This window comes from Sturnira hondurensis, unplaced genomic scaffold, assembly GCF_014824575.4.
Source record: "Sturnira hondurensis isolate 20B ecotype Veracruz unplaced genomic scaffold, ASM1482457v3 Scaffold0008640, whole genome shotgun sequence".
In the NCBI taxonomy this organism is placed as follows: domain Eukaryota; kingdom Metazoa; phylum Chordata; class Mammalia; order Chiroptera; family Phyllostomidae; genus Sturnira; species Sturnira hondurensis.
The window spans coordinates 3,577,699-3,602,842 of NW_028081271.1; positions in this window are offsets into that span (position 1 = coordinate 3,577,699).

Below are 25,144 nucleotides of genomic sequence, written 5' to 3' on the forward strand. Positions count from 1 at the left end.
CAAAAGTTGGTCATTTCTAGATAAGAGAAAGCTCTGCAGTGTTTACTGTCAATCAGAATGAAGTGGCTAAGATATAAACAAGAATCAAAGGGGGTACAAAAAACAGCTACATGGTCTTTTTCCCTGGAAGAAGAACTTCCGGTACACATTTCTGTTCTTCTTCCTGTGCCTCTGACTGTGCAAGGTGCGGGGTGTGCGAGGCTGGGAAATGCGTGGTCGCCTTGCAGGGGATGTCCCTCAGCAGGTCTGGGGTGGAGAGTGTGACCTGCACAGTAACAACCAACACAGGAAATTCTGAGACAGGGTGTCTGTGGACTGTGCTTTTGAGAAACACCAAACTAGGTGTTACTTTTTCAAGAAAATAATGAATTTTTGTAAATTCCAAAGCTGCTTTCCTTCGAGGCTTTTTTTATATAGTAAATTGACTTCAATGGAAAGGGAAGAATCATATGATCTTCCTAATCTTCTATTAGGAAGATTCAGAGAAATAAGTTCAGCTGAAGGATATCCATAAAAATAGTTAGGCATCCTCAAATTTAAGAAAAATCTTGAGGCGGGACGAGGGGAGGGGTCAAGGGGGAAAAATTGAGACAACTGTAACAGCACACACAATAGAAAATGCTTAACTTTCAAAAAAAGAAAAATCTGTACCTGTACAGGATTATAATTTAAATGAGTGCATACTGACAAATAAAAATTTCAACCTAAATGGGGCTGACATGCTCATTCAATTGGAAACTCTGGAAAAGGTCATTTAAATTTTGCCCGTTGACAGGCAGACTTGAATATTAAAAAAAAAAATACTTGTCAATGTTGAGGATCATTTAACAGNCTGTACCTGTAAAGGATTATAATTTAAATGAGTGCATACTGACAAATAAAAATTTCAACCTAAATGGGGCTGACATGCTCATTCAATTGGAAACTCTGGAAAAGGTCATTTAAATTTTGCCCGTTGACAGGCAGACTTGAATATTAAAAAAAAATACTTGTCAATGTTGAGGATCATTTAACAGAGCTTGGGATAAAGAAAATAAAACATAATGCTTTGCCCTTTTCGGCTATTACTTTAAAACTGTGGTTCTCAGCGAGGGGCAGTGGCGTGTCCCAACAGGGCATCCCTAACACCAGAACACGTTTCGGGCTGTCACGTTGGAGTGGGTGTGGACGCTGCACGCTGCTGGTCATAGTGAGCAAAGCCAGGGACCAACTGAAGACCCTGCAGCTCACAAGCAGCTCCTTCCAACAACAAATTACCCAGCCCAGACTACCCAAAACGCCGAGGCTGAGTGGCAATTTGGCTTTGAAGTTTATTTTAGTGTTTGTAGAAAACACTCAGATTCCTTACTCATTAGTTTTAGTGGAAAAATATTTGACATTTTAAAAGGAAAATTGTAATTAGGAGTATAAAGGGCTTTCTGGATGAACCAAAATGCTAGACTTACTGGAGAAGGCTTAGGTTATTGTGTTTACCTCGTTACCATTGTATTAAGTTATAGCACTAGCATTTCATATAAAAATACCATGTCTTTTTACATCAAACCAACAGTTCTTTCTAAGCATGCTTTTATTACATTAGCAACATTCCTATCAAAGACACAAGCATCAAATGTTTTATTCTGATGTGATAGCAGAAGACATAAAATATTGATGGGCAAGGATGTCTTCACAATCTTATGGGCAATTAAAATATAAGAACAACATGAAAACATAGAATGTCTAAGAAGCCAAGACCCATCTTGCCATCTCTCTCATTTACTCTCTTTCCATTTCCTTTCCTTTTTTTCTCTCTAATAAATCATTAGAAGTTTTGTTTCATTGTGAAGTTTTGAAAGCTTTCAAGAAAATGACCTTCATTATAACTTAGTTCATGTCTTCAAGTGCTTTTTCCTCTTTCGGGAAGGGGAACTTATCTAAGCTTTTTGATATGTGAATTTCATTATGGAATTGATAATAGTTTGATTGGATTTTACACAGTAGCCACCATTTTAAGGAGTTCATTTAAGTCAGCTTTACTCATTATCTTTAAAAGACATTAATGCAAACAATCTAACCAAACTCTTGTGAAGAATCTTCTGGGACAGGCATAGGGTAAATAGTCCTGTGACTGAAGTTAAGCTTCAGTTTATCACTAACAAATTGCATTACCTTGCATATTAAACACTCTAGGTTTCAGTTTTCACATTAAAAGGAGATATCATTGAGCTCAAAGCCAAGACTGTAGAATCACACAGTCTGTCCTGGCTAAGCAATTTACTGGGTGTGTGACCTTGGGCATGTCACCTCTGTGAACCACAGTGTCATCCTCTGCTTAGACCACAGTTAGCACTTAATAAACTTACCTGTCATCACTATTAAAACATTTTCTTAGTCTAAAATCTGGTAACCCATCAATGGACTAAAATAGTAAATATTTATATAAATCTACCAGGTGTATTCAGACCCAGATACGAAGAGTTAAATTGGCTTAAATCATTTCTGTATGGTCTCTTAGGTCTATTTTATTTGATTCTTTTCTCATTATCAATCAGCTGTTTGGGTAAGAAAAATTCAGTAAAAATATTCTTCACAGACATAATTTATGGGAGGATTTGAATATTATTACTATTAGTTGTCTAGTGATCTACTGTATCCCATCTGGGAGCATATAGTCATAATACTTGAGTCATCAATGTCTATTAATTTATAGAACATAAACCTAAGGGAGAGCATGTTATCATTGTTCAATATTTAGAATTCGTGCATCAGCAACATGGTGTAATTTTGGAAAACAGAAGCACAGTTTGTTACTTGGGCGCTGAGGCATACTGGAGCCTTAGTGGTGTGGCCCAGTTCTCATAGGAGGCTGCAGGATCTAATGAGGTTACATCCTGTGGGTGCGACTCGGGAGGTGAGCTCTTTGAGGGAAGACCCAGGACGTGAATGTGACAGCGGAGAAAAGACCTTTGAGAAAAAGCTTTAAAAATTGCCGTGTGTAACAGAAGGTTGAGGGCTTATCTATATGAAAAAAAAAGAATTTGCACATAATGGTGACTATTTATAATATTTTTTAAAGAAAGTAATATATCTTTTTACATTACCCATATAAAAACTGTGATTATCTGCAACTAATTGTGGTAAGACTAACACTTGCCAGAATAATTTCAAGAGTGAGGACATTCCAAGATAGATATATTCTTCTCTGTGCACTCAAGAAATTTACAGTCTTGTGTGATGGGAAATATACACACGTCCCCACAAACACTAGCGTTGACAGTGCATCACAGCTTAAGACTCTCGTTACAACCCATAGCAAACATCTGGTGAGAACTTACCATGTCTCGTGGTTATCCTATGGAAAATGTACTATCGATGTCCTTTTTTAATGGAGGACAAAACCAAGGCTCTAGCTGATTAAGAACATTGGCGATGATCACATATCCAGTAAGGACAGGATACTCAGGGTAGGTCCCTAAATCTCGAAGCTCTTAACCATGTAGAGAACAATATATTATGGGAATGCCTCGTAGGATGTGGCTAATTCTGTGGCTAATTCCTATCAAAGAGGAAAGTTTTTCTGGTATAAACATTAATGTGTGGCTTGAAAGATGTGAAGACTTTCCGTAGACATAGAAAAAAGAGAATTTTATACTGAGAGAAGGCATGAGCAAGGCATGGAGATGAGAGAGGCAGAGAATGTTGAGTGATCTGGACAGAATGGAGGGCATAGGGGGGCAGGAAGATGTTAGTCAAAATGTAATCGGTGAAGCCAATGGAGATGTAATCATCAAATATTGTATATTGTAATATATGTTATATGGACTTGGAATGATTTCAAGGGGTGAAGGTCAGTGAGCTTGGTGAAGATTTGTTTTATGTACAGGAGAGGCTGCCTTGTGAGCTTTACTCTCCAAGGGGCTGGTGTCTATGATGGAAATGACCAGTCCCTGCAAACCTCCTGCAGGAACAGACAGCCCTGCCTCCTCCGCTGCAGGGATGCACTGCAGCTCTGCCTCTCTGGGAACCGCCCCTCCGCTGCCCCCCAGGGTCCTTTCTCCGAATGCTGCTCAAACTTCCAGGTGCCAGCCAGCTGGGAGTCCTGTAAAATGCAGACTCCGTTTTAGCCGGTCTGGGGTTCTGCATTTGGGACAAGCTCCTGGCGATGCCCACACTGCCTGTCCCAAGGGCCCCGTTTTCAAAGGGAGACTTTGGTGTAGAGCAGGAAGAATTACCGAGGTTTCTCTCCAGTTGGAAAGACATTCTCATTGTAAAGACATTCAAAACCTGTTCCTGCCCAAGACAGCCGGGCTAAAGCTCTGAAACAGTTTCTCTGAGTTGTTTAAAGCAAAACAGTCTAGCCAACCTTCAAATGTAATAGACATTTTGCATAGGCACTAAGTGCATTTTAATATCACATTGATTTAGTAAATGGCATAACACCCATGTAACAGGTAGCATGCAAAGAAAGTAATTTATGATATAACTTTTAAAGTGATAATAAGCAAGTAATAATCTTAAAATAGAAAAAAAAATTTAAACTGTATGACCTGGTCAAAAAATTAAGTGATACCACTCTCTAAGTCCTTCTTTCCTAAAGACGCAAGGAGAGTGACTAATCTAATACTTTGATTTAAAAATGTGTCTCGCATGGTATAAAAACTAAAGTGCAGAAGCCACTTTGTGTAGTATAACTGCATTGGGGAATGTAGGACATGTATAACGGGCATTTCTGGTTTTTCAATCAACACGGAATTCCCCCCGTTCTGGTTTCATGGGAGCAGACCAAGTTGCAGGTAGCAGAGTCAGACATCCAGCGCCCTGGAGAGCACATTCTGAAGAAGCAAATGGAATCGCCACATGGCCAGCCGGACTACCTCAAGGCTTGCTGATTTTTTAAGACGGTCCTATTTGGGTTCTGTTTGTTCTCTGAATATTTCCCTATTTAAAATGCTAAGATAGTCGAAAATAGCATGAGGTTGGCCAGGACCACATCTAGGATGGGCAGGAGATGTCCTGCAATTTTTTATTTTTTTGAAATCTTCAGATGAGTAGATTAGTCCACATTCCCTGGTCAGATGAGTAGATTAGTCCACATTCTCTGGTAACATATTTCATTACCTCAAAGGTACTCAGGGACATAGGGCATCCAAAAAAAAAAAAAAAAGTGAAGAAGAGAAAATCACTTCCACTTTACTCTAAATCCATTTATCTTCTTCTGCCCTCACCCAGCACAGAAAACATCTGCCCCCCGGCACCCTCCTGATATCCTGTGAGTCCCTAACTATTGTGGTGAAATGCTGACCCGGGCGTCACTTCTTCAGGTTAAATCTCAGCTCCTTAGCCTTTCCCTCAAATCTCCGTAGCCCAAAGAACATTTATTTTTTGCTTCAGCATCCAGAAGACTTGAAATTCCTCATTCACATTACTTAGTGGGGTCCCCAAATCCATCCTGGAACTTTTAAGGACATAACTAATAACAGCACAGTGAGAGTCATTGCTTCATAGAATATGCCCCTATTCCTAAATCCAAGAATCTGATCAGGGGTTGGTACAGTTGACCAAGGAGTTTAGCTGTGATTCAGGACAGGCCCCTTTACCAATTTATAGAACTGTGAGTTGAAATCTCACTTAAAGGCCATCCCATCCAACCATGTCATTCATAAGTGCTATATGAGAGGCCCCCACAAATTTAAATTACCTTCTAGGACACAAGGGTTTGGAATGTGGAGATGAAAATTCTTAACTTTGAGTTGCTCAACTCTTTACTCTGTTCATCCTGAATTAGTGGTTCCTATTCAGCTGTGACCCCGAAACAAGGGCTTGTATATCCATAAAGTGAAGGCTGTTTTATTTATGATTAGTGTATGTCTTCTAATAGATTATATTTCTGTCATATTAGATCTTGATTATAACTGCTACCTGTTGAATAACTATGACCCTGGATGACAACTTTTAACAGGAATTTGAAGTGTGTCCAACCCGACTCCCAGCTGAGTCTCCTCTGCCACATCCCCGAGGAACAAGTCACACTTGAGCCTCTTCGCTTGGAATCAACCCCAATGGTTCACAAGTTAATCATCTTTTTCATCTCAGAACAGTTCTAATGCTTAGAAAGTTCTCCAAGGTAGAATAAAATCTGCCCCCACTTGACTATCACCTGCTAATTTCAGCCTCAAAGCATCCCTGTGACTGTGTTTATAAACACTTACCAGGTGCTGACACCTGCCAGTCCGTCAGCTGAGGCCATAACCTCTGTACCTGCTCTCTAGACTGCCCATACACTGCGGGAGCTGGCTGGACGGAGCATCAGCTTCGCCCTGGTGGGACCGTGGCTCTCCCTGCTCTGACACTGAGCTTCCAGCCGGGTGGCCAAGGAGCAGGCACGCCGCCCCGATTCTTTTGAGTATGTAATCAGCTTAACCTCTGATTTGTCCTTTAGAAAAACTTATTAAATTCGTCTTAGGGGTAGTTTTATCTTGCTTTCTATATATATTGGGTGTTTTGGTTGATTTCTCGGTTAGTCGATGGAGATTCCATTGTTTGTGTGTGTGTGTGTGTGTGCGCGCTGAGGTAGGTTTCTGGTATGTAAGCAGAGGGTTTTATTTATATTCCAAGTAAATTTCATCATATTTGTTGCAGCCAAAAATTTGAGCTGGCTGATATTTTTTGGGATCCTGGGTTGGTCCCTTTGTATATGAATTATGTCATTTGATTTAATATATTGGCAACTCGAATAAGTATACCAACTTTGTTTTCTACCAAGTGATTGAAAAGCCATCAAACAGCAAGGGCTGAGGGCAAAAGCCATCAATGGGTTCTGGCTTCCTTTCTGCGGGTGGACATTGAGCATTGCCAGACTGCGGTTTGCAGTTTGGTCATTTGCACAATTCCAGGTTCACCCTGTCATTGCCCATTCCACATTTCTTCCATGTTCTCACCGAGATGCTGCTGCAAGGCTTGGCCCTGTACCTGATCTTTAAAAACTGACTTGTTTCCACCCTTAGCAGCTCCCAATCATGGAATTTCCCGATCAATATCCATGAATCCAGGAATATGCTGCTTCCTGTTTATAATTGCTTTGATTTCTTAGAAATTGGGAAGCATGCTTTAATACTTCCACATAGAAATTTTCAAATGATTTATGTGAAGCCAATGTCTATCATTAGTGAAATTTGCTTTCTTCTGATTTTTGAAAATCATGGCAGTGGTTTTGTTGTACCTCTTCCAGTACCGTCTGTCTCCCCGTGGGTCTGCAGAGACCACCAGTAAAGGTCCCTTGTCTCCCTGGCAAGTCAGAGTCACACCCTAAAGCACAGCTCATTTCGGACAGGTGCCTCACCTTCTAACACGCTTAGTCTTCCTTTCACTTTCTCTTCACTTAGGTTAGAACTCAGCTTTCTCTAAAGCAATTATTTCCTGCGCAGGAGTCAAACCAAAGAGAAAAAGAAAGGATTCATTCAACAATATGTAGTAAACATTTATTATGCACTGGGTACAATTCTGAGAAATGCATTTCATGTTTTTGTTAAAACTAATAATACATTTATGAAAAATCTCTTCTTACACCTTGATTCCCCTGTATAGCATAATGCGCTTATTTATAAAGCTTATCTAACTCAATGCTGAGAAGATTTCTACTGCATAGACATGGCTCCCCTTATTGGCAGATGTAGAATATAAGTTTCATTGAAATCAAGTGAATTGCTAAATACCCCACAGTACGTCAAAGGCAGGAAAAGGATGGTCTCAAACCTAGTGCTTTCTCCACAAATCCCCACCACCTAACACACCTTTCTGATTCTTACTTTAAAGCAGTATTCACTAACTTACAGACACTTACAATGATATTATTAAAATTATTGTAAGAGATGTATAGTATGGGTATTTTTATTTTAAGAATCCATTTTTGAACATTTTCTCTTCTTTGATCTGTCTGTCCACCCTTTCAGAGATTCAGAGCAGAACAGCCAATGAACCCTTTTTCCGATTAAGAATAAAAAGTGTTTCTGACATCCAGGCCATGCTTCCAATCCCGCCCCATTTTCTTGGCTGGACTCAGTGGCTTTATGATGGAATTCACTCTCTTGCATAGTTCCACGGCTTGCACCTCATTAGTCAGTTTGGCCTTGAAAGTCAGAATTTGACCCAGACATAAGTATGTTCTTCCTCTACTTAGTCTCTTTAGCCAAACAAGAAATACATCGTTAGGATCTTTGCTTTGAGATGTATCATGAGATTTAGCCCCTGATTCCCACTATAAAAAGAAATATAAAACTAAACACAGTTCGTGGAAGCAACATCCATTTCTCAGAATAAAAGAGTCCTTGCTTCTATAGCCTTGTATTTTTGGTCCGAGAGCTTCACCCAGGAATTCCACCCTTAGGTTGGTGGGTATTTTTCCTGTGTGTATGAGTCAGGGTTCATTCGGGGAAGTGGGACCTGTTTAAGTATTACAGAACAAGGAGTTTTGATAGAAATTCGGTCTTTCATACCTTAGGGGGAAACGGGAGATGGCAGGAGGCTTAGCCAGCCCGAGACTGGGCGTATCCAGCAGCTGAACTGGGGCCCTGGAGGAGAGGACATTCCCATGCACGGAGGCGTGGCTTATGCAGGTGGTGGGGGGCCTGAGTCAGGGGGCTGGGAGGGTAAGGACAAGCTGGGATCCACCGGCACCTTGGCATCTGTTCGTACTGCCTCTAACGGTGATCCACAGGAGAGTGTGAAGCCTGCTGCTTCATTTTTGCCTTGCAAATCTTGACCGGTTCTCCCTTTTAGACAATTCTAAGCCAGAACCATAGAGGGAAGTCAATGCTGGGAAGCGCGTTTCCAGTTCAGCCTAGTTGACACAGTGCAGAGCCACCAGGGACCCATCTTCTGAATAGGGAGCACTGCAGGCCGTCCTCTACCAGATCTGGTCCTTAGTTTCAGTTTTGTGTTACAATTTTGACTTGATCGCGCTCTATATTTAAATCTTCAACAGTTATTTATGTAATGTTTGTAAATCAGGAAAGAAAGAGTTTTCCTCTCTAATTTAAAATGTACCCTGAACCCTATGCTGAATTCCCATCTTGTATCTGTCTCTCGACTACTCCATTTTTGGTTTTGGTTTTGGTTTTGTACATTGGTTATTAATTCTTGTGATGCTATGACACCATTCCACTCACCGTGTCTCTATAACTAACCTTTTAAAGACAAATAAGGGAATTTCTTTCCTAGACATTTATGTTAGCCTCCCTTTTCATAGCTATTGGAATGTAGCTACTCTTTCAGGTGCGTTTCAGAACCATTTGCTTTTTATTCATGGCCTACAAGTATCCTCCTAAAGTTGCATTCAGGTTCTAGATTAATTTTAAAGAGTTTAGGTACTTAAAATGGTAAGTATTTGGAAACAAAAACACGCGTAGTTCTAGCTGGCCTAATTTTCAAAGCTGCTACCGGATTACTAGGTTTGTGGTGCTGGCAGAGGTTGTTTTGCTGTGAAAGAGCCCCCCCCTTTCCCAATTTCCCTTCTAACTGATTATTATTTTTGTATATTAAAATTGAATTTCACTAACCCATTGAACTCCTATTTTTCTCATGGTTTTTCTGATGGTTCTTTAAGTGTAACATTTTTGAAAATGTCATTTTACATATTCTATTTCAACATCGGTAATTCAGATTTACTTATCTCATTTGATTGCCCTGGTCAGGACACCCCGACAATAAGACAATAATGGCTGCAGTGATGGCCGTTCTGGTCTGATTCTAGGTCACACAGGGCTGGTTCTGCCACCGCCCTGCAAAGGGGACGGTTGTCTTCCGAATCATGTCCTTTATTACTCAAGAAATCTATTTTCTTTATATTTACAGAGTTTCTGTTTTTATTTCCATAGAAATAGTGTTGAGTTTTATCAAAGGCCTTTCCAGTATGAAAAACAACATGAAAATCATCGTGCTATTTTTGTCTCCGCACTCCTAATGTTATAGTAATAAAAGACCTCACGTTGTATTCTTCGTGAAACCCATACAATCATACTGTTTTTAAAGGGTGTTGTTGAAATCTATTTGCTCATACTTTATAGTTTTTCCATCTTCTATTCACAAGTGACATTAGTGAATAGTTTTCAGGTTAGTTTTTTCCTTCTGCTCTGCTTTTATTTTACAGTTATTCTAGCCTTGTCAAACTAATTGGAAAGTTTTCCAATTATCAATGTTTTGTCCCTTCCCATTATTTCCTCCTGTGAATTCCTGGGCATCGAATTAATTGTTTTTTGAATTTTCAGTCTCTTCAAAATAGTTTTTATGGGGAAATTTTTCTCTTTTCTTATTCCAGTTACTCCTGCCAATTACTCAAGAGGGTTGTAACATTTCAGGCCAGGAGATGGTCATCCCAATGTGATAGTTCTTGGCTATTACACACAAAGATGCCGTTCCATTGGCCCATCACCATTTTCAAGTTTATCCAACTAACGCTTTGTGCTGAGTGTGTAAAGAGTATCCTAATGGGACTTATACTGTGGTAGAGGGATCACTTTAAGATAGACTTGAAAGATGTCGCCCAGCCTTTAGGAACTTAACATATGTTTGGAGTAATGGCATACGCTCTTAAAATAATTTCATGAAAGCACAATGGGATGTATTCACAATTAAGGCATCAAATGAGCATGGAAATTCAGAGAAGATGTGTCCACATGCTGAGTGGCAAAAGCTATGCGGAATTAGTCAGAAAATGCTTCATTGAGGAGGGGAGCTCTACGCGGAATGTTGAATTAGGGGATACGCAGGAAGTGGGAGTCATGAGACTGCTTTTGAATGATGTGTGAAAAGACAGGAGAATGATAATAAGCAGACCCACGGGTGGTTAGTAATATGTCAGTTTATCTGAAGCTAAAAGAATTTTTAAAAGTTTAATACCTGCTCACAGAAAGCATGCAATGGCAATCCCATGGAGGGCACTGTCGGAGACCAGCGCTGCATGCCTCAGCAGGTCCCCAACCCTCTCACACTGGCTCTGAGACTTTATCCAGTGTCCAGAAAGGGGCAAGCAGACTGCAGCGTTCTTCCAAATCTTGGCTCAAATGTAGTCTCAAACTGGCATATATTATTGCAATGGGAATGTACAAATACATGCATACATCTCCCACGTGTACACGGGCATGCTCTGTGTCTGAGTGGAATGAAATAGCCCTATAGTATCTTAATGTGGGGGTAGGGGAGCAATTTGCCTTAATGATTGTGACTTAAGTGTCACCACCCATAAATGAAGCAATGCCTGAATAGAAAACTAGGTGAGAAGGGATGGGAAGCACTCCTCTGTGGAAGGGGAAACCACATCTTTTATTACATCACCTTTGTGACTCCATATGTACGTCACACAATAAGATATGGTCATTACAAAGGAAGAAAAAGAAGAGTGAGGTGTGACATTAGCCCATCATTTCTGTGATTCCGTACCTTTGCCAACCATGAGAAATGTGAGGGGAAAAATGATATGCCCAGTGAATTCTCAGGGAAATCTCCTAGCTAAAAGAAAAAAATAAATAATCATTATGAACTTTGATACTAACTTTAAACTGTCTCCTACACACATACAGCCTGCTTTGCACAGTCACACGGCAGCAAGAACCCCATCAGTGGCAACCCCAAGATGTCACACAACTACACAGAGACAAATGTACTTTCAGCTGCCCATGGGCCAAAAAGGCAACAGGTGCTTTCTGGACATTGCAGAGTGTTATAGCAAGTAAGAACCACCTTCTCCTCGTGGGAGCTCTCTTGTCCCCTTCCAAAAAAATTTCTGAAAGACCTAAGAAGAAGTTATGTAGATCCAAATCTTTATTCTTTTTTGATCTTGGATGATTATTACTAATAATGCATGTTGTATCTTTAGAACTGTGTTGGCCAATAAAAATGGTAGATCTTTTATTTTCTCCCTCATCATGAAGGCAACCACTTAATGAGCACCTGCGAGATGCCAAGCACTGATCTGAGCACTGTGCACATGTCCCCTTACTTACTCTTTACAGCAACCTGATGAGATAGGTTACTAGCTTTACTCCAATTATCAGAGCAAGAAATGTTCCCAAGGAAGTACCCAGTCAGGGGAAGAGCCAGCCCTGAAACCAATGCCACCAGCTCTTTTTCCAGCAGGAGCTCACTGTGGCTTCTTGGTACTGCACAGGAAATGGTTCCATCGATTTGACCACATTATATGAGCCCGGTGCATAGCAGGGTGGAAGCTACTGTCTGCACTTCCGGCAAACCCTGGCTGTTAATAAGCTTGGTGTGCAGGTGTGCAGGTGTGCAGGCAGGGCCTGAGGACAGTTGGAACACTGGGAGGTGGGAATGATGTGACTCACTTTCCTCCACTCAGGGCGAACAAGTTGATCTGCTAAGCACTAAATGGAAAGGTGTTCCTAAGAACATTTTCAAGACCGTCTGCAATACGGTGCTTTTTAGAAAAGCAAACCTGAACAATAATTAATTGCATTGTTCATCCGATCACTTATTATTTATTAAGTGTCTCCTTGGTTGCCCTTCAGACAGTGGAAGTTCTAAAGCAGGACTCCTGTCCTTCGGCGTAGGGATGGAAATAGCAGGAGAAAGCTGACTGCTTGGGGTAAAAACAAACCAGAAATGTCATAACGGAGAAGGGAAGCTGATGTGAAAGGAAACTCGTGCATCCATTGGGGACCTTTCAACCAGGCTCAGGAGAAGAAGGCTTTAAGGAAACTTACACATTCAGATGCTCCAAACCCATCCTGCGCTGGACTGTGTTCTTCTCCATCTAGGTTCCTGGAGCAGGAAAGAGGAAGACTTCTTCAGCCTGGGTTGAGGCTATCCCTCAGCGGAAACGTCTAGTGTATTTAGAGACGAGTTACCTTGTCCTGCTTACTCTGTGTTAGATCCTCTCCTTGGTCCTCAGATTAAAATGGGTGCAAAGCCCAGCTCCTTTCCTCTGACAACTAACAATTTAGATGGGGACACAACTGTATAAAAGGTGACCACACGGCCACATGTTCCATGCCTTAAAGGGGCGCGTACAGAACACAGCAGCAACCCCGGGAAGGAAGTAATACAGTTTTCCTGGGACAGGAGCCGCTTCAAATGACCAGTTTTAAAACTCAGAGGCTGGAAAAGCTGCATAGCAGGCCAATTGCCTTGAATAAAAGAATCAGATGTCAGCACAGTTGTTTGCAAGAGACACAGACTCTGCAGCTTATTCAAGTTTCTGCTCCCTTTGGTTCGGGGTCTTTATTGTTTTTATTACATTTATAAGATACCGTTTATAAATTCTTTGAAATGTTTCACGTTTTGCCCACTTCATGAAATAATAGAAACTTCAAATACTTCTAAAAGTTGCTACCCTCCTTTGATTTTGCGCTCCTAATAGCAGACATTTAACTACAAACAGTCAATTAAAAAATCGTGATTTTAAAAGGAAACGAACCATGAGAGTAAAGGTGGGCCTTTGGTATGTTACTAAACAATGTGCGAAGTGTTTTACTTCATGTGACTTTTGGCCGTTTGAATGCTCACGTACAGATTCAGAGATGTAAAATAGAAATCAAAGCAGTTAGCAGTGCTGGCCTTCCCTGCCGGCCCCTCTGTCTGCACTGAGCAGTGGGAGATGGTTATTATTTAGAGCGGTGCCGAGCGTGCGTGCAAACGTACTCAATGAGGCCCTCAAGGACGGATGCAGGCAGAGTGACCCACGCGCCGGAGACCCTCCCTCTCTCTGATGTAAATATGAGATCGCTTTCAAGGGAAGCTCAAATCAGACAGAGAAACGTCCAGTCGGACTAGTTTGAAAATGAAAGTAGGCACTGGGCACCATTGTGTTTTTGCTTGACTGTGTATTCCCAAGAATATTCATTTACTTAATAGGCAGAATTAAGGCGTATGTCCTCCAGGGACGGCCAGTCTTAGAACACGTGGGCAGAAATGCCATTTGCTCTGTAATTTCTTTGATGGATTCAGTCAGAGGCTCTGTGAGTCCGTATGATAATAGTGTTTCGGGGCAGCACTGCCCATTGCATTTTGGCTTACGCATATTAAACACAGTCAAATGTAAAATCTTACTTTTAAGGTAACTGGAAAACATTCACGTTAATATCCCAAACGATGCTGTCATCTAAGTCACACAAAAATATAGTGCGATTTTTGTCTTAAAATGGTTCAGGTCGGGGAGAATGCCACTAAGATTAACTCTGTCTAAAACAAAATATTCCAACCGCTTGTAAATAAGGAGACAAAAAATTCTGTATATATTGAAGCTTGGATCTGGGCTCAAAAGTGGAGTTTAAATTTTCATAAAAGTTGTAGAAAACTGAAAGAAATCCCCCCAGCAAATTCACAATTTTCTTTTCGGCTCTTCATTGCGAATTATGTTTACTGAATCTCGAAAGCAGTATCGTGGAAAAGAAGATAAAAACACAAATACGTCTCGATTGTGGTGTTATACTAGATCCTGTCAACAGAAATTGGTAGGGAGGAAATACACATTTCTTAGCATACAATTATGTCTGCAAATGTGATTGCTAATGGATTTCTATATTCATATCAAGGTCAGATGGGTAATTGTTTACGAGTAATCTGAAATCTCTTATAGACTTCTCCCAGCAAATTTCATAGCATCTATTTATGTGAGACATTTGCCATTTCAGATATTCCTCTCTCAGAGTTGTTTTCCATAAGAGCAACGTGGTGCATTTTGTCAATGTTGCACTTGTTTCCAAAACCCCCCTTTATTTTACTGGAGAGCTTGCAATTAACCCACTTCTCCCCATTGAGAAGCATCTTTATAATAACAGCTTTCCTGGCATAGCTTTTGTTTGGCAGATTTTAAAATCAAGAGCCCATAAAGGTTGGAAAAAATCCAGTCATATTAAAGTTCAGCAAATCTCTTTCAAGGTCATGTCCCTTTAAGTTATAGAGCTTTCCTTCCCGTAAAAAGATTGCCGAGTCATTTTCCACATTAAGAAGCAACACTTAAGACAAATACGGTTACCTGTTTTACCAAAGGCTGGGAGAAAGGCCGAGGTTTTACTCCTTCCCGTGAATTGACAAGGCTGAGTCTCTGCCCCCTCTCCTACTTGGAAGCCGGGCTGTAGGAAGGGCGAGGCTTCTGTCCACTGCCCCCAGACTCATTCATGCAGCGGGGGCTCACCAGCCATCCAGCTGCACGAAAGAGCTTAATAGTCAAAGGGTACGGTAATTCCCTCCATCTGCCTTTTCTTTCTTCTAGGGCAAAATCTTCACCTGGTGTTTTTGATTCGTGCGTCCTAATTATGATGGCTGCCATCAGCAGCCCTGTGGGGGACACCACAAACTCGCGGAGCCCACAGAGCACACTGAAGGTTGTTAAGCAACCATGTCAGCCCGATTTTAGGGCCCATTCTGCAGCTCTCCACAGGCCTATCTGAGAGCATCAGGAGTCCCCGTCTCACAGGACAAGTGCATTGTCTTTCTAAATGTCTCTTCCCGATAAGCAAATCCAAATATGGTTCATTCACTGTGGCTTCGAAGGCACAGTGGGGAACTCAGCTTGCATGGTGGATACAACAAAATGCTTAATATTATCACTCGGTATAGAGCTAAAGGACTCAATTTCCAATTCCAAGATAAAAAACCTTTGCTCCCCAGCTATGATCAAGAGTTTGAAATTTAAATCAGGAGCCTTGAAAGCTATTCCAACTCTCAAAAGGGCCGGCTTTCCCATACATACGTACAAAGAAAATGCTGCGCTTGCATTACTATCTGAATCAGGCGACGCTCACATCATTTTAGGCGAGAATACTTGCCTCTTTCAATTGAGATGCTGTTGAGTATGTTCAGTGTTTTCAGTTCATTTGTTTTATTGTATGTAGTTCCCATTATTTAGGTTATAATTAGAGCTGGTCCCGTAGTCCTTTTTTATTACTTTGTATGCCTCCTATTGTTTCAGTGTTTCCATGCTAATGACACCTGGCAACATCAAAAAACGTTTTGATTAAGTGCAACAAGGCAGCGTCAAAAATGAACAGCAGCAACCACTCAGCACCCCTTGCCCTTACACGGTACATATCTTAAGTCAGTGTTTTTACTTACCCTCAAAAAAAAGCGAGAGGATCGGGGTCTCTTTCTTTATGTGGTTCTCTGACAAATTTCCAGGTCTGTGTAGGTAGAGATGGATAAAAAGAAATTTAGTTGATAGAAGAAAATCACATTTAGGAACTGAAACCCAAAATCATCCCCAGTGGGTTTTGCAAGTGGTGTTTCCAGAAACTTCAGAACAACTTTTTCGCAAGCTGTGATTCTTATCCCCACGGCAGCTCTCAACTACATCTATCTAGAGATTCACAGCAGAAACTCATTTACCCATGTGCAAGGTAACTTGTGTTGGCACACTGTTCCGAAGTTAACACCTAAACTAACAACAACAGTGACAGTAGCCTGTAATTCACCGGATAGTGCGTTATTCCGGTAGTTTATTTAGGCAAAGTCACTACTGCTCTTGAATACCTGGTATTGGTTATCCCTTTGTCTGTCAATATTTACTGTCCCCAGAGAAGAGTTGTGAAGTGTGTTGCATCCCATCGATTCTTTGGGGGCTTGACTGACTGATGGTAGAATCTGACTGATGGCAGTTGCTCAGTGACTCAGCCGTCACCAAGTGGCTGATGCAACGTGGTTGTGTCGTGGGTAAAATGTGTCCTCAATGGTGACTAAAAAAAAAAAATCAGTCAATCAATCAATACCTCCTTTCCCCAAATCAACAGTTCCTATCAATTTTACTTCTAAGTCTTTCTTAAACTCACCCCTTCCTCTTCCAACTGCTCCTGCTCTAGTCGAAGCCGTCCTCATTTTCTACCTCCATGCTGCTTTGCGTCCCCCAGTGCACCTCCCGCTTTCCAGTCTTTTGGCTTTAGATCCACCTTCCAAACAGGTAGCAGAGCAATCTGCATGAAGTGGAAACCTACCACGTCCCTTCCTCCTCAAAATCCTTGACGGACCCCTCCCTGCCTCCTGTCTGCCTTTTCAGTCTCAGCTCTCCCTGTCTACCTGCTACTACCACCCGTGTTTTGAACTCCAGCAACCTCAGTAGGGCTGTTGGGACCCAGATTAATTTAATCTGCTCTTTTGTTGTTTTGCATTATTTGCATTAGCTTTTTATTGGTTCCCAGCACTAAAAGTTATGTTTTATTGCCACCATTTAGGTGGCCTTTATTCATATAATAGTGTATTAACATTCACTCATTCAGCACTGTTCCTTGAGTGCTGTTATATCATAGGCCTCACATTCAGTCTTAGGTACTCAAAGACATAAGCATGTTTTCTGAGAGCTTAGAGACAGCCTCCTAGGCAGCTAATGATAATAAACGGGGTATATGCAGTGGCCAAGATGTGTACAGGGAAGTCATCACGACGGACTTACTTGGGAGTCTGAAGTCTTGAAGAGTAGAGGAGTAAAGGCATATACAAATATCTCTGAAGAAGGTAATATTCTTAAAGAATGAACAGAGGCTGGTCACATGTCGACCGTGTATTGTCAGGCATTCAAAAGATAGGGAAAAGTGTGAGAAAACTGTCAGGATAATAAACAGCATGGCCAGTGGGGATGGCATAGAATCTGGAGATGAACCTGGGGAAGTGGACAAGGTGCCAGTCGAAGAGGGTGTTATATGCCATAAACCACAGGGGGCATCATATTTCCCAACCTCTTTAGGGGACTGGAAAGCAGATCCAACCAATGAATAAAACAGGCACTCCCCACCCCAGTGGAGGACACATTGGGAAATACCAGAATGCAAGGTCAGCAGGAGAAGGACTGCGGGAAGGGCACAAACGGCCATTTGTGGTGTCCGGTGGAAGAATGGTCACTCTTAGCGGGCATCCAGCAGGAATCTGGGGGAGAAAGTGTTTGAGGAGGACCTTGACATGCATGTGGGACTCAGGCATGTGGACGTTGGTCGGAGGCGCTCCCCGGCAGAGAGAATGACACAAGACGCCTATGGATACGGGCTGAAAGAAAGGAAGGGACTCGCGCTAGAAGAGTGGGCTGGCATGAGCAGCGTTAAATCAACCGGGTGGCATAACTACTTGACCAAATCTGTTGCAGCCTGGACACGCAGTAGGAGCAAGTGTGCTGACACAGAGTAGGGGCAGTGAGGAAGCTCTCTGGATCCACGCCGTTGGGTGGCCGTTGGCATCCACAACTGATGGGCCAGTCCTTCACACAACAGGGTCACCATGGCAGCACCCCGTCCACCCGGACTTTACCAGAGTTATGAACCCACGAAGTACCCAGACCACCTGGCCCTTGCTATCTCAAAATAGGCTCCCTCCCCTTTTCTAAGATTCTGGTTTTATCCTTTTCCCTTGTTCCTTTTCTCCCAGTTCTAAGAGAATTCTGTGATACCCACCTTGCTTCAATGACAGGACCCCATGGCTCACACGGTCAGTGTCCCTTTCACAGTGTTAAACTGCAGGAAGGAGAAAAGGGCAGGGGCCCAAAGGCCACCCCCGGACAGAGAGAGGGGCCAAGGCTCCACACAGTCCTCCTGAGTCTGCTGTCCCCTTGCCCTCGGTCCAAGCAGGACCCCCTTCTCCCTTCTCCCCTTGGCCCTCTGGCTGTTTCCCTGTATCTGGTTTGGTACGTTAGACTCTGTCTGTGTGCGCGATCCAGTCCTTCAGCAAAACATACGCTCCTACACATGTATCTAACTCCAAGCCTCCGTCCCAGGTGCCCCTCCCATAGTTTGCCAAGCTGCCATCTTCTAGTTAGTCCATAGGTACGAGCGAGTACAGTGTGCAGAAGAAACGGGGAAGGAGAAAGAAGGCACGCCCTAGCAAAAGTGTCTGAGGATGTGTTTTGGACACACCGCCACAGGCTTGGCGCTGGTCATTCATTTTTAACGAAGCAGCTCTCAGAAGAGATGAAGTGCAACCACGTGTCTGTTACCGCCATACATTCTCTTCCAATACGGAGCTTCTCTCTGGCATCACCACGGGGTGGCCTGGGTAACATTTTGATGAGAGGCAGAACTCCGAGGCAATAAGCCTACCCATGTTTCGTGACTATGGGGATAAATTCGGAACTGGCTTTCTCAATGTATTTTCTCTGGGAGACTTTTACGGTTCACAGAGGAAGTAGGGGAACTGGATGACAGAACCTGCAATTTTCGGCAATTCTCACTGTTAAATCTTTTACCACTTATTCTCTTTTTTCCCCTATTTTCTTCCCTCTCTTGAAGAGAATATGTTAAGGCATATATTAAAAGAAGAGCGTGAGTATGGTTTTTTGTGGAGGGTTTTTTTTTTTTTTTTGCTTTTTTTTTTTAACTCATAGGAATCAGAAAGATAGAACTGAGGAGCTGGTAGTACAGGAGCTAAGTCTTAACTAACCTCTCATTTTACAAGTGAGGAAACTGAGGCAGAGCATAGGGAAGCACCTGGCATCCAATAAGAGTGGAAACTGAGTTGGAACCCAGCTGTCTTGATTTGATGTCGGTCAGGCTTCCCCAGCCCAACTGGGTGAGTATGTTAGTGTCGGAGAAGTGGCCCCCGCAAGTCCCCAGGACTGAGCATGCAAACCTCCCCTCCCCTGCCCTCCCCTGCCCTCGCTTCCCTTCCCTTCCCTCCCCTCCCCTTCCCTCCCATGCTCTCCCCTCCCCTGCCCTCCCTTCCCCTTCCCTTCCCTTCCTTCCCCCCAGCTTCCCTATTCTGAGTGTTTGGGGTGCAGCACTTCAGTCCAGAGTCAGTCCAGGCTGATCTAAAGCCCTGGTTTCACATTGCTTCACATTCTGGTTTCCCAGTAATTCATTTATATATTTTTTTTCCTTTCCCTTCTTTATAGATTTAGGTTAGTGTACATTGTGTTGCCTTGTTGGACTTGTTTTATGTACCAAAACCAGCATAAAATCCAGAGGCAACAAATCAGAAATATCGACTCTTCTGCTGGGCTAAAAAAAACAATGGTGTGTGAGTTAACAAATGTAGTTTTAATTTTATAACCAATGTAACAGTGCCTGCCGGCAGATTCCCCGAAAATATAAGAAAAGAAAACCTTTGTAAAGACTAAGAGCCAGACAAAGAAGACAGGAACACTAAAGAAAGGTCAGCCTGATTGTTTTCACAGAAGAACCTCTGAAAGGAAATTCAGAAAGCTACTCGTGCTGTATTTTCAATTATATGGATAAATTGGGAGCCTCTCTTTTTTCAATAGCAAATGTAACGTCCTTAGGAACCATAATTTCTCAAGGGAGACGGTATAACCGCTTTACTGATTTCTCAGTTTTGAGCAGCAGCAATTAGATAAACTTGAAACCAGTGGCAATAATCCTCGAGGTTGGAACTGATTAATAAAGCGCGTGATAGCCTGCTGATTCTAAAATAAAAAGCCAAGTAAATACATGTTGCCATTTTCAGCAATAAAGTAATAAGCAATTTGCAGTAAAGGTGATTGGCATGAAACAATGTAGGCGATAACGTCAGGTGCATTCAGGGAACAGCTACTGTTGTCAGGTTTGCAAACTAGGCTGGTGCTCCCACGAATGCGAATGCGTCTACAATTTAAAGCCCTCGAAACAGGCTGACAGAGAAGCTAACGAATTATTCATACCGTATTTAAATTGTGTACCTAACTCCTCAATAGCATATTTATTCAATCAGAGCATGATCATTCCTGACAATTGCTTTTATAGACTTTCATAAGATATCCTGGAAAAGAGCCACAGACACGTGTTACCTAAGTCAGCGAGGAAGCTGACATAGCCATTTCAAACGGCAAGGGAGCGGAAGGAATCCGGTGCATTAAGACACTGCCAAGTGCTTCCTTCGCTGGGAAGTGCCTGGGATGATAATAGATGAGCACAGGGAGGTTATTAAATTATGCTTCTAGGACATAAGTCTCTGACATGGCATACTTCGACTAGGCCTGTGGGTGGTACAGAATTGCCACGTGAAGTTCTCTGTGGGGGGGGACAAGCCGGAAGCCATAGGTCTACCAAGAGCTGCCGATTCTAAAGCCCTCTGCAGCTGGGCCGATAGTGCCAGGGAGTGGAGGGGTCTGTGAAAACAGGCAAACTGAGAAACACCTGCCTGGAATAAAGGTGGCTGAGGGAGCCAGTGATTGCCGTGCTAGGCGGCAAGCCCAGGGTGCCCAGATTTTTGGATGCTTTGAGAAGAGCCACACATGAAGATTTCCCGGGAAATGCACATATATTCCGGTGTTCACAACCAAGTTAGTAAAAACAACCACCATGCTATCAGTGCGGACTAGGTAGATTAGATGGGAGCCACCTGTTTGCACACAAAGGCCCGTGGCATGGTGTAACCAGGTCATCTGTGTACTCCATGCGGACTGTGCCATGATCACCAATTGAATGAGTTATGGCCAACACTATTTGGAAACAATCCTACCAAGAACACCAGTCCAATCAGACTATACTTTGGCTTAGGGGGAATAAGAAACTTCTTTGAAATTAGAGTAACTTGCCTGCGACAGGGGAATGGAACTTGCAATGGTTCTTCTCCTCGGACAACCGTTTGTCACAGTAGGCAGGCTGGCTTGGTGTCCCAGGGCTGTGCTCAGGTGTGGTGTACGTGAGTGTCTGGGACTGAGTGTTCTTCACTTTCTCGTGGGCTTTTGGGCAGACGTCTCTGTTCCTATCTTTCTCTGTCCTCTAAGCCCCAGACCGAGACTGAGAGACAGAGATAAACAGGGACAGGCTCCACGCAGCTGGGGACGTCTGCAGGTAAGCACACAGAGAAAGCCCCACTGCCCACACTTCACTTCCAACCATGCTGCACACAGCCCAGTTTTCAAGCATCGGTCTGAAAGCTAGTGATGCCCACCAGCCCACTGCCCCCGGTGGAAGGGGCGGGAGTTATACAAGAGACCAAAGGGGCTTTCATCAGAATTCACAACTGTAAGCATTCTTGTGAATCAGGAGTCCGCCCAGAACAGCATGACACTGCCCCCTGGCCTGCTTGTGAAGGCCTACTTGTTACATTGTTAAAGGGTTTAGGGGGGTAGGGGGGAAGAATATGCAACAGCGATCATGTATGGCCCAGAAAGTCTGAAATATCTGCTGTCTGGCCCTTTACCATTTTCACCTACTATTAGATTAAAAGAAAAGAAAAATGTTGGTTTTCCTTTATAATTTGATGCAACTCAGCTATAATTTAGAGCCAAGTCGCCATTCTTCTCTGAACTTTGTCCTCGTTCGTATGTTATTTATTTTTAACCTGGTGGCAGAAAAATGATGGGCTTCTTTTTTTTATGTAACTTCTGTTGTACCCCGTTGTCTTAAAGAAAATTCAGTTCAGTTATCCAAGCGAGACGATTTACTTTTGATGGGATGTGCATGCTGACTTACCACCGGGATGGCCGGTTCTCGCTTGGTTGTGAAATTATGGTACAAATACTTTTTATTGATCTCAATTTAATGGCCAATCAAGGCACAGCTTCGTCCCCATGATTTCACTGTGCCTTCGCAATTGAGAATAGCAGCCCTAATGGGGACTATTAGGGCCCTCGTGTCCCTGCTGGATGAACTCTGCCACTGGGCCGGACCAGTTACACAAATGTCCACAGCGAGGATGTTACAGAGAGAATTATGGAACCTCACAGGGTGTAAAGATTTGGCCATAACTTTGCACTCCCTGGAAACCCCTCAAGCCCATAAAACCTGTTGTGTCCAAGAAGACTGTCACAAAACACTTCTTATTGTGCTCATAGTTTTCGGAGCCAAGCTAGAGAGCCCGGGAAAAGAAAAACGTGAGGTCCTCATTTTGGACATTCAGAAGGCTTATTTTTGAATATTGAAATTGGAGTTTGAAAGTAACTTTCAAGCTTTCCATGATCAAAAACTCTAAAACGTTTGAAATTTTGATATTTGAGGCTCTTTCTTGGTGCATACCCCTGACCCCCATCTCTGAATTGTAACAGAGATGCTCACAGGTTATTAATTTTTTAAATTATTTTATTGTTTGTTCAATTACAGTTGCCTGCATTTCCCCCCGCCACTATCCCCACGCTAGCCAAACCCCCTCCCTCCCTTATTCCCACCCTAAGAACCCTGAAACAGCAATTCAAAGGAACCTAGGCACCCCAATGTTCATAGCAGCACAATTTACAATAGCCAAGTGCCGGAAACAACCTACGTGTCCATCAGGAAATGAGTGGATCAAAAACTGTGGTATGTTATTAATTTTTTTAACCTCTCACATTTCATTATACCTTTGTTAGCTACCCGTTTTTCTCATTTGAGTTATCAATAGTACTGTTTTTAGAAAACACGATGAATCTCAANAACTGTCACAAAACACTTCTTATTGTGCTCATAGTTTTCGGAGCCAAGCTAGAGAGCCCGGGAAAAGAAAAACGTGAGGTCCTCATTTCGGACATTCAGAAGGCTTATTTTTGAATATTGAAATTGGAGTTTGAAAGTAACTTTCAAGCTTTCCATGATCAAAAACTCTAAAACGTTTGAAATTTTGATATTTGAGGCTCTTTCTTGGTGCATACCCCTGACCCCCATCTCTGAATTGTAACAGAGATGCTCACAGGTTATTAATGTTTTAAATTATTTTATTGTTTGTTCAATTACAGTTGCCTGTATTTCCCCCCGCCACTATCCCCACGCTAGCCAAACCCCCTCCCTCCCTTATTCCCACCCTAAGAACCCTGAAACAGTAATTCAAAGGAACCTAGGCACCCCAGTGTTCATAGCAGCACAATTTACAATAGCCAAGTGCGGGAAACAACCTACATGTCCATCAGGAAATGAGTGGATCAAAAACTGTGGTATGTTATTAATTTTTTAACCTCTCACATTTCATTATACCTTTGTTAGCTACCCATTTTTCTCATTTGAGTTATCAATAGTACTGTTTTTAGAAAACACGATGAATCTCAAAGATTCAAAAATATGGTTTCTAAGCCTCCAAGTCCATTTAATACGGGCAGGTGTCAAAGGCATTCAACAAGGAGACATGAGACTGAGGTCGTTCCAATACCTGAGCAGCCTGGGTACGCCAAACCAAAGTCTAGGCCAGCAAGTGACTCAAGGTTGAGAAAAACCTGAAGACAACCAGTCACGGAGAGCCAACTAGGCTTCCCCAGAAAGGCAAACGCTTGAGCTGTAGCCCTTCCATGAGTCCCTTTGCTTTGCTTCCACATCTGCTCCATGAACGTCTTTCCAGGCTCCCGTGAGTGGAGGGAGCCCTTCTGACCACTTCCGGTTTCCTGCAGCTCTATTGAATCGACTTTTGCTCAAACTCTTCAAAGTGTAGCACGCCTCCGTTTATCTTTTAATGGAAGAAAGCCTGCTCAATCCACAGCCATGCCGAAAACACGTCAATGCCTTCCAGCATGTTCCTCCATTTAAGGGGTTTCACTTGCACATTTCTCATCCACCCGTTGCGTCAGGTTTAACTCGTTAGGGTGAGCACATCGTTAGAATAGTGGTCCTTTTGATAATATTGAAGCACGAGGAACTAAGGATGATAGATCTTATTCAGCATTACAAATGTGTTGGAAGACGTTCACACTGTCAAGTCCCCACCACTAAAAGCAGTAGTTGAAAGAGAGTCTAACTCATGAACAGTGCCCGCTTTGTAAAATCATGCTAAATCTCCTGGACCAAACTGTCTGTAAGACAGTCTCCGTCAGTTCAGAATCCAGTCCCCTCCCTGTTTACTGCATACGTCCAAAAATGACAAAGAGAGCTACACTAATTCCATCAAGAATTTACCTTGCTCACGTATACTTATTCCTGTTTGTATTGAAATGTGAGATTTAGACTCAGGACAAAGAGGTGATGTGTGCCTACATGCCCCCACTCCCTCAAATTAAAGGCACCGTCGCTTACCTGAGATAATGACCTTAAAGTGATTTTTGGCAAATTTTACATCAGATGACCCAAGCGATCAATCCTGAATCAAGTAATTCAACACACCATTATTGATTAGACTTTGTTAAATCCGGTAGACATTTCATAGCCAGTGCCCCGAATGCAGACCCCTCCAGGGCCCAGGCCACAACGTATGTTAGCAGACAGTAAGGAACTGGAGGTGTGTGAGGTCAGAGGTCACACCCCACTCCAGCTCCTGGCTGAGACTTTGTTTCCGCAGAGAAGCTGGAAATCTGGGTTCTTCTGTGGAATTAATCAGCAAATAATACAAGAACTGTAACAGTCAG